The 7,996-nt window shown below is 28.7% G+C and overlaps 1 protein-coding gene across 4 annotated transcripts in view; it reads left to right on the forward strand.

The window, feature by feature from the left end:
- Nucleotides 1-7,996, forward strand: part of LOC111626557 (semaphorin-2A-like) — a 257,482-nt gene that overhangs the window by 180,064 nt on the left and 69,422 nt on the right. Inside the window, exon 1 of one of the 4 annotated variants that reach the window (XM_023369974.1) lies at nt 4,925-5,087. The exons of the other annotated variants lie outside the window; for them this stretch is intronic. The gene's annotated coding sequence lies outside the window, so the exon portion shown is untranslated. Of the gene's footprint in view, nt 1-4,924; nt 5,088-7,996 lie in introns of those variants that run through there. 4 annotated transcript variants of the gene reach the window in all.

Below are 7,996 nucleotides of genomic sequence, written 5' to 3' on the forward strand. Positions count from 1 at the left end.
TTTTTTTTTTGAAGGTTTTTTTTCCTTTATGTTTTTTAATAAAATAATAATTTAAATAGTTTAAATTTGTCTAAAAATTTATTAATATATTTTAACATGAATTTTTTGGAAGATTATACGAGGTATATTGTATGTGAAATGACTTTAAATCAAACTATGGTGAGACTTCTTTGTTGACTATATATCTTCGGATTTTATTATTATTTTTTTTTTTTCTTCTTCTTCTTGATGTCAGTGACATAAAACATCCCATTCGGATATTTTAGTAACTTGGTTTCGTGGTATCTTCCTTCTTCTAAAGTATATCTCGATGTCTCTTCGATCTCTCAAATGCTTTCAATCGGAAATAACATCGGTCATTTGGGCTTTAAAAGATTCCAAGAATACACATTTATAGACACGTCCAAAAAAAAAAAATCTATGTCGTCCATGTGACCATAGATGGGTCTTTGTGGCATTCCTTTATTAACATTCTTTCTATGAGCGTCATCTAAAAAAAAATATTGTGGATTTTTTAGATGCTGCTTATATTAAGAATGACCATATATTACCCATATGACCGTGAATCATTGTGATTCCCCTTTATTACGGTCCTTTCTGTGATGGAATTTGATTTTTAGACCATAATTCTCTTATTCTTTTAGATTTTTATAGATTTTTGAATACATTATAGGCTTTTTTTAAATCATATAATATCTCAAAAACATATATTTTTCAATGGTAAAGAAGTAAATGAAGCAAAGAAATTAATTCAAAATTATTTATTTTAACGAATCTTTAATTCAAATAAAGTAAATTATTAAAGCAAATATTAGATATTAAAGCAAAAAAATTTTTTTTACCTTTTCGAAAGGGATTAAGCTGACATTTTTCTTTATTTACATTGATGACCATTTCTGATTCGAACGTCAGCAATTTATTCAAGTTACCAAATATACACTAAGAATTCATCTTTTTCGGAGTTTGTAGTAATATATTTTCTCTTTTTTTAAAAAAAAAAAATTGTTTCTTGAAAAAGATTCGGAGTCGAGTTCTCTAAGCAGTGCAATGCTGGTGTGCACAACGAGACAAGAAATGCTGAGCATGCAACGTCAGATTCTGCATGACGAAGTAATAGAATTCTTTAGGTCCGTACTGTGTAACGACTGGCAAAACTAGTCTGAGATTACCTCATAAATCCGAAATTTCTTCTTATTCTTTTTTGTATCCAGTTACTACTCTATCAGCTTATTTGGATTTGGCTGTTTTCTTCTTATTAGTCGTGCCACAATGTAAGATATTCCATTTTGGATCGTGTATAAAAGTGAATTTTTTTTTCTTTTTCTTGAAATTTGGAATAGTAAACACGATTTAATAACATTTCACATACTATTATAGAATATATTTAACGTTATTTCGCGTAAAATTCGATTTAGATCTGTAAAAAAAAGTAATTTAAATACTTTTTTTTATGTTAAGATAGATATAGAAGTCGATGAAATTTGGCATTTTTTTTTAATGTATAAAATCGAATGATTTTAGGATTTAGACAATCTTTGTATTAATGAATATTTTCTTATATTTTAAAGTAAAAAAAAAACACAAGAAAGGTGTAAAAAACGTATTTAATAATTATAAATTTTAATTTGTATCGTGATGTAAAGTCAGGAAATTTTTTTATGTATTTATAAACAAGGTTTAAAATTCTACGACTTATAAAATATCTAATCATCTTTCAGAGTAATTTATGTGATTAGAATCTTGTTTTTATTGATAATAAACTTTGCAGACGGAGAATAGAAAAGTTAATTAAGACAGACGAAGAGGAACATAAGTAATATATAAACTATAATAAAAGAGAAAAACTAAACTTGCTAATTCATCACCTGCTGAGCAAACTAATTACATTTCCTTGGGGGAAAATGCAAAAGTAAAGAAAAGACACGTCCAAATCAGCTTTCTGACTCATCACTGTCAAAAATGTTATCAGAATCTTTGCAATTTATTTCATATACAATGACAAAAATTGGTCTACAGTTATACCCTCGAGGAATTTATTTTATTATTATTAATGCTTTACTAAATATGTGATAAGATGTATCCTTTCTCCAGACAAAGTAAATCCACTCGGTTGAACGAACAGCATCTTTGCTCTTTTTTTTTCCTTTCTTCTTTTTCCTCTTCTTCTTCTTTCCAAATATTCAAAAATCGACTCGTGATAAAATGAATATTGCACAGCTGCATCTATTAATGTAGATGGATGTTAATCTTACTGTAAATATCTTCCGATGCATGAACAAATACTTTTTCCTCGTGACAAGAAGTCGTTTTAGGTCGTAAATTGGTAGAGAGATGCCATTTCTATTCATTATACTGACATCTCCTCGCTATCAAAAAATGCTTTGATATTTGCACTTATCGCGCCGGGGATGGGCTATAAATTTAAATGATGCGACAAGTTGGACCGTAAGAAGCCATCTTTAAATTTACGGCATGTTCTAGTTTGTATAATCCTCTCCACTGACACATTATTTCGACATTTTGTGACTTCATTTTTACCACTTGTACATTCATCCCCCTCTTTTTTTTAAACTCCTTTCCTGTTATGATTTCGTTATACACTTAAAATTTATCATATATATATCTTATAAAAATATTTCATCCTGAAAATGGGAGGACACACATAGGACTATATACATATAAATTCAATTAAATTCCAAATATCCAATGAAAAAGATGATATCTTCTTAATTACTCTTAACTTTATGACGTTACTAATAAGTATAAGTGCTGTCGTATGCGATTTAGAATCAGGAATATTGCCATTTTTTTTTCTTTATCAAGTCACTTCATATCAAATTTCTCTATTTGTATATAAAGTGCCTTCCATTCCCTCGGCTTATTTGTTATACTTTCGAATAGAACTCTGTTTACGGGACCTTGGTTTCCATATATATGTAACATGCATTCTCCATTACTGAGCCAGAAGATCGTGCCTCTTCTCATCTAGCATTCAACTTTTCTCTGCACTATGTAACTTTTCTTGATATTTATCTTCTCTTCTGACATTATCGATCGACAAAACTCTTTCACATCTTTATTTTCTCTTATTTTTTTCGATAAATTTAGTGCAATGACAATAATAACAGACACGAAGTTGTTATTAGTTTGGATTGTTATGACACGAAAAATTCTTTTATCAAGTAATTAAACAAATCATAAATAACAAAATATATATTTGTTGATGCTTTTACAACGATATTATTTGTTTACAACGTTCATGTTTTATGAAAACTTTGATGTTTATGATAGAAAACTTTTATACCTCCGGCAAAAATGGAGACAATTCTTTTTTTTTTCTTATCCTTCTGAATTCCATTGTTTGGATATTAAGATTTCATAAATTCTATTGGAACTATAAACAGAAATACTTTTGTTCTAAAGATATATAAATACTGTGTCTTTAAACGAAGTTCGAGTTTTTATTAGCCTAAATCTTTATTTTCTCTTCTGGAAACTTGGAGGACAATTAAAGAAAATGAAAATAAAGTTTGTCCATAATTTCTATTGTATATTTAATTGTATATAACATTAAATATTGTAATAAAATTCTTACAACCAAAAGTTCACACTTTAAAAAATTCTATTAAATTAGTGTTCTAGTCTAATGATTTTCATAACATAATGTTCAATTAGTTATTTACATAGTTTTTTAAATAAATTTTTGTGATAAAAGTAATAAAACTGTGAACTTTTTTTGTTAATGTTTTAAATAAATTATTGTTGTTTCTGTAATGTTTTCCTTGATGGTTACATTGCTACAATAACCAAAATTTAAGCAAGAATCAACTGACAAACTGCCATAGATTGTTCGAAACAAGTTTGGGTGAAAACTATCACGTTTTCACATTTATCTATCTCGTAAAATAGATAAAATGACATTGTACCAGGAACACGTGTGCCTGCAAAAGTTAGATTGTTCTCTTAGAGAACCGACAAATCGTTGTACTAGCGAGTACCAGCTGCTCTCCATCAGATACTGTACTAACATCTCATTCTACCTCCGTATGAATGCAATCGATCATCTACTCTTTTTTTAACACTCTTCAATGCTTCGAAGAAGTATTACGAATGTTATTTATTAAGACCTGTTACGATGATGATGATTAACAATCTTTCAAAACAGAAATTCCAGAGTAGCAACTCTGATGACCCGCAGCGACTGCACCTTTGCAATGTTGTTAGGAAGGTTTGATAACATCAATAGGACGTTGTGACATCTTCTGATGCCATATCTTATTGATACAAATAGTTTTCATATACTATTGAATCGCTAAAAGAACTCTTCGTGATTAATTGTTAGATCTGTTAACTGGCAACAAGATTAGTCTGTAAATTAATCATAAATATGAAGAATAAAACAAAAATAGGCTACATTTATCGACTCTGAATTTTTTTATATTGAAAAAACAAAATATATTTCAAATGTCAAATTTTTAGATATGAAAAAGTGTAAATTAAAAGAGACAAAATAAATATAAAATATGACGCAACTCGTGTCAATATATTTCTAGGAAATAAATTGAAGTTGACAAAATTTATTCGTGGAAAAAATATCGAAAGATAGTTGATGGGTGAGCTGTCAAGTAAAGTTTTTCCTTCATCACTGCAACAAACTCAGACCAGAAATCAAGCACCACACCTAACAGTCTACATATAGATAAGATCTTCGGGGGGGGTTTATAGGTGTGGTGCAAGATTTCCAGCTTTAGTTACGCAAGAGAAACAGTAAAAAAATAGTTTAAACTGTGAAAAAAAGATATGGTCGTAAGGTAATCGAATTTTTTAGACTTTTCTCATTTATTTTAAAACATTGGAACGTTTATTTCTTAGAAACTAGTCACGAATTTAAACGTTGAACAGTATAAAACTAGATTTTAATGAAATAATAGGACAATGATGCTGTTATACTCATGGGTCTACTTGATCGAATTAGCTAAAAAATTTCATTCGAAAATAGCATTTAAACAATTCCCATCTGTATTGCTACAACGTGTTGCGATTAGAGTTTAATGCTTCGAGAAACGACTTTATAAAACACAAAAGAGGTTTGTAAAAATCTTTTATCTACTCTTAATATAAGTTTTTCTTTTGCTGACGATTTGTCCTCTTTTAAAGACAAGATGCCTACAATTACATTAAGGTACGTGTTAGTGTGGAACATGCACACTCCATTAGGTTGCTTCCATTAAATGAAGCATACTAAATTAACGTTTCTGTGTGTAAAGATCAGCCCAGAAGAGAAATTTCCATCTGGATCTGTCTCTTCTTGTTTTATTATCTCTTCTCATGCAACTGTCCTACTCGAATCTTAAGTTCTGTGCATTGATAAATTATCTCTTTACGATTTACAATTTTTAAAACATTTGTACGATAACTAACACTTCATTATGGAATGATACATCTGTAAATGGTTACGATCGTCTTCTAATTCAATACATCTACTTTACAACTAATGCAGAAATCGAAAAATACACTTTAAAATACAACTCACTTAAAGAACTTAATTCAACAGCACTCGAAAAATAGTTTTAAAATTTCAGGCATTGTTAAGATGTAAAAGAAGATAAATCACACTAAAATTTGCCATTTGAATCTACTGATTCTATCAATTTATAACACAGATAAGAATAATTTAAGAGGGGTGGAAAAAAATATTGGTTTGATGTGCAGAAAATTTCGAATCATCTACGTTCTTTTAGAGCCATGTCAAACTTCTTGGTTCGTTAGATGGATATTAATGATGAAGGAACCTGTAAGATGAGAGTCGAGACACGATTAGCATAAATTTTCCGTCAGCTTGATAAAAGAAAGAAGTTGTGTTTGGTTTCTCGTCAACCAATAACCATCGAAGCCATCTTCTTGGGTTGCTCAATTAGCGTACGAAATATTGATGGCAAATTATCACTTTCCTATATTTATTATAAATTAAGCTAACCCAAGAAAATCTCTCTTGCTACACTTACAACTTCTTTCTTTAAAAAAAAACAAAAAAATATAGGTTATTTTTTATGAAAATTCCTCAGCATCCAAAAACTTAAACTTTTTCTTTGTCAGGGTGCTCAATTAGCGTACGAAATATTGATGGCAAATTATCACTTTCCTATATTTATTATAAATTAAGCTAACCCAAGAAAATCTCTCTTGCTACACTTACAACTTCTTTCTTTAAAAAAAAACAAAAAAATATAGGTTATTTTTTATGAAAATTCCTCAGCATCCAAAAACTTAAACTTTTTCTTTGTCAGGGTGATAAAATTAATCAATTTACTGTAAGAATTTTTATTGAAAACTTAAAAGAATTTTTTGTAAACGAAAATGTTTTGCGTGTTTTATAGATCTCTACAGAAATTACCGAACTGCACTTATGCACATCTTCCCTATTTTATGAGGGGAAAAAAATTTCTGGCTTCTTCCCAAAATAATTCGTAATGTAAAAAGTGTATTATCATCATCACACTGACTTATACAACATAAATACTTTTCGTTTATTAATAATTTTTCTCCTATTCTTTTTATTGACATAACTTAGAAACTAGTTATGAAATATTGCCTTTTTTATTATTATTATTATTATTCCCTTCAAAGTTTCAATTTCTTTATTTAAAAATCTAATTTAGAACTTATGCACTCTTGTGTAACTTTTTCTTATTATTTTTTTTTTAAATATTTTTACTTTATCTAAAAAAATGTCAAAAAAAAGTATTAACTGAGTCTAGTTTTTTTTTGTAGGAGTTTTATAAACGCTAACTTATTGATTATATGCAGAATATCATCCATTATATAGAAGTAAAACACATCCCACTTGATGAAGAGAATCCCTATATTTAGTAGTTATCATTTGGAAAATTTTATGGATAGACGGTTTCAAACGATTTGGTAAAGGTTGCACGCCAACAATTAACCTATAAAGAGCTACATCAATTTTATACAATTCAAAAAAATAACATAGAATAATTCATTTTCCAATAAGTCGAAGAGAAATGGTTACACTTTCAAGTTTTAGAAATAGGATTACTTTTCTCTTTTTAAGTATTCGATTCGCGTTTGATGTTCCAGAAGAGAATCAATTAAGTTTTGAAAGGATGAGAAAGAGAAAGAGAGAGAGAGAGAGAATCTGGCTGCTTGAATTTGTTTTGTCTTTAAGGTTAATCCTTACCTTATAGTGTGTTCACGTCGTGTTTCTTGATAATTACGTTTATTTTCCTGTTCTAAGTAATTGTTTCCATCAATGAAATGCCACTATGAATTGGATATTTGTCGAGAAACTTATCTCTTTCTTAACTCGTTTGATTGAAATTTAAAATTCAACATTCGATTCTGCTTGAAAGGATTCGATTTCTTTTAATTTATTTCTTTTAGATTTAACTTTTATCCTTTCATCAATTTTGCAAAATACAACGTTTGTTCTCATTCTATTAATTTAATAAAATATAAATGTAAGAAAATTACTAGAATAAGTGATAAAATAAACTTTGAGAATGTTTATAAATATATAATAAACATTACCTCTCTTGCAAGTCAAATCCTTAAGGAAGGCAAATTTTAAGAATTAATAAAAAAATATTTTGTGAAAAATTCAATACAAAAATTGAACATTTTTTTTAAAATGTTATGTGACGAGAATATACTTTATTATTATTATTTTTTCTCCTGTTAAATTTGAATTTGTACGAAAATAATTTTTATAGCAGGTTCCAACAAAGTTCTCTAAGCAGTGCAATGCTGGTGTGCACAACGAGACAAGAAATGCTGAGCATGCAACGTCAGATTCTGCATGACGAAGTAATAGAATTCTTTAGGTCCGTACTGTGTAACGACTGGCAAAACTAGTCTGAGATTACCTCATAAATCCGAAATTTCTTCTTATTCTTTTTTGTATCCAGTTACTACTCTATCAGCTTATTTGGATTTGGCTGTTTTCTTCTTATTAGTCGTGCCACAATGTAAGATATTC

The sequence above is a fragment of the Centruroides sculpturatus genome, unplaced genomic scaffold (genome assembly GCF_000671375.1).
Source record: "Centruroides sculpturatus isolate CEXI.00-Female unplaced genomic scaffold, Cexi_2.0 scaffold413, whole genome shotgun sequence".
NCBI lineage: Eukaryota > Metazoa > Arthropoda > Arachnida > Scorpiones > Buthidae > Centruroides > Centruroides sculpturatus.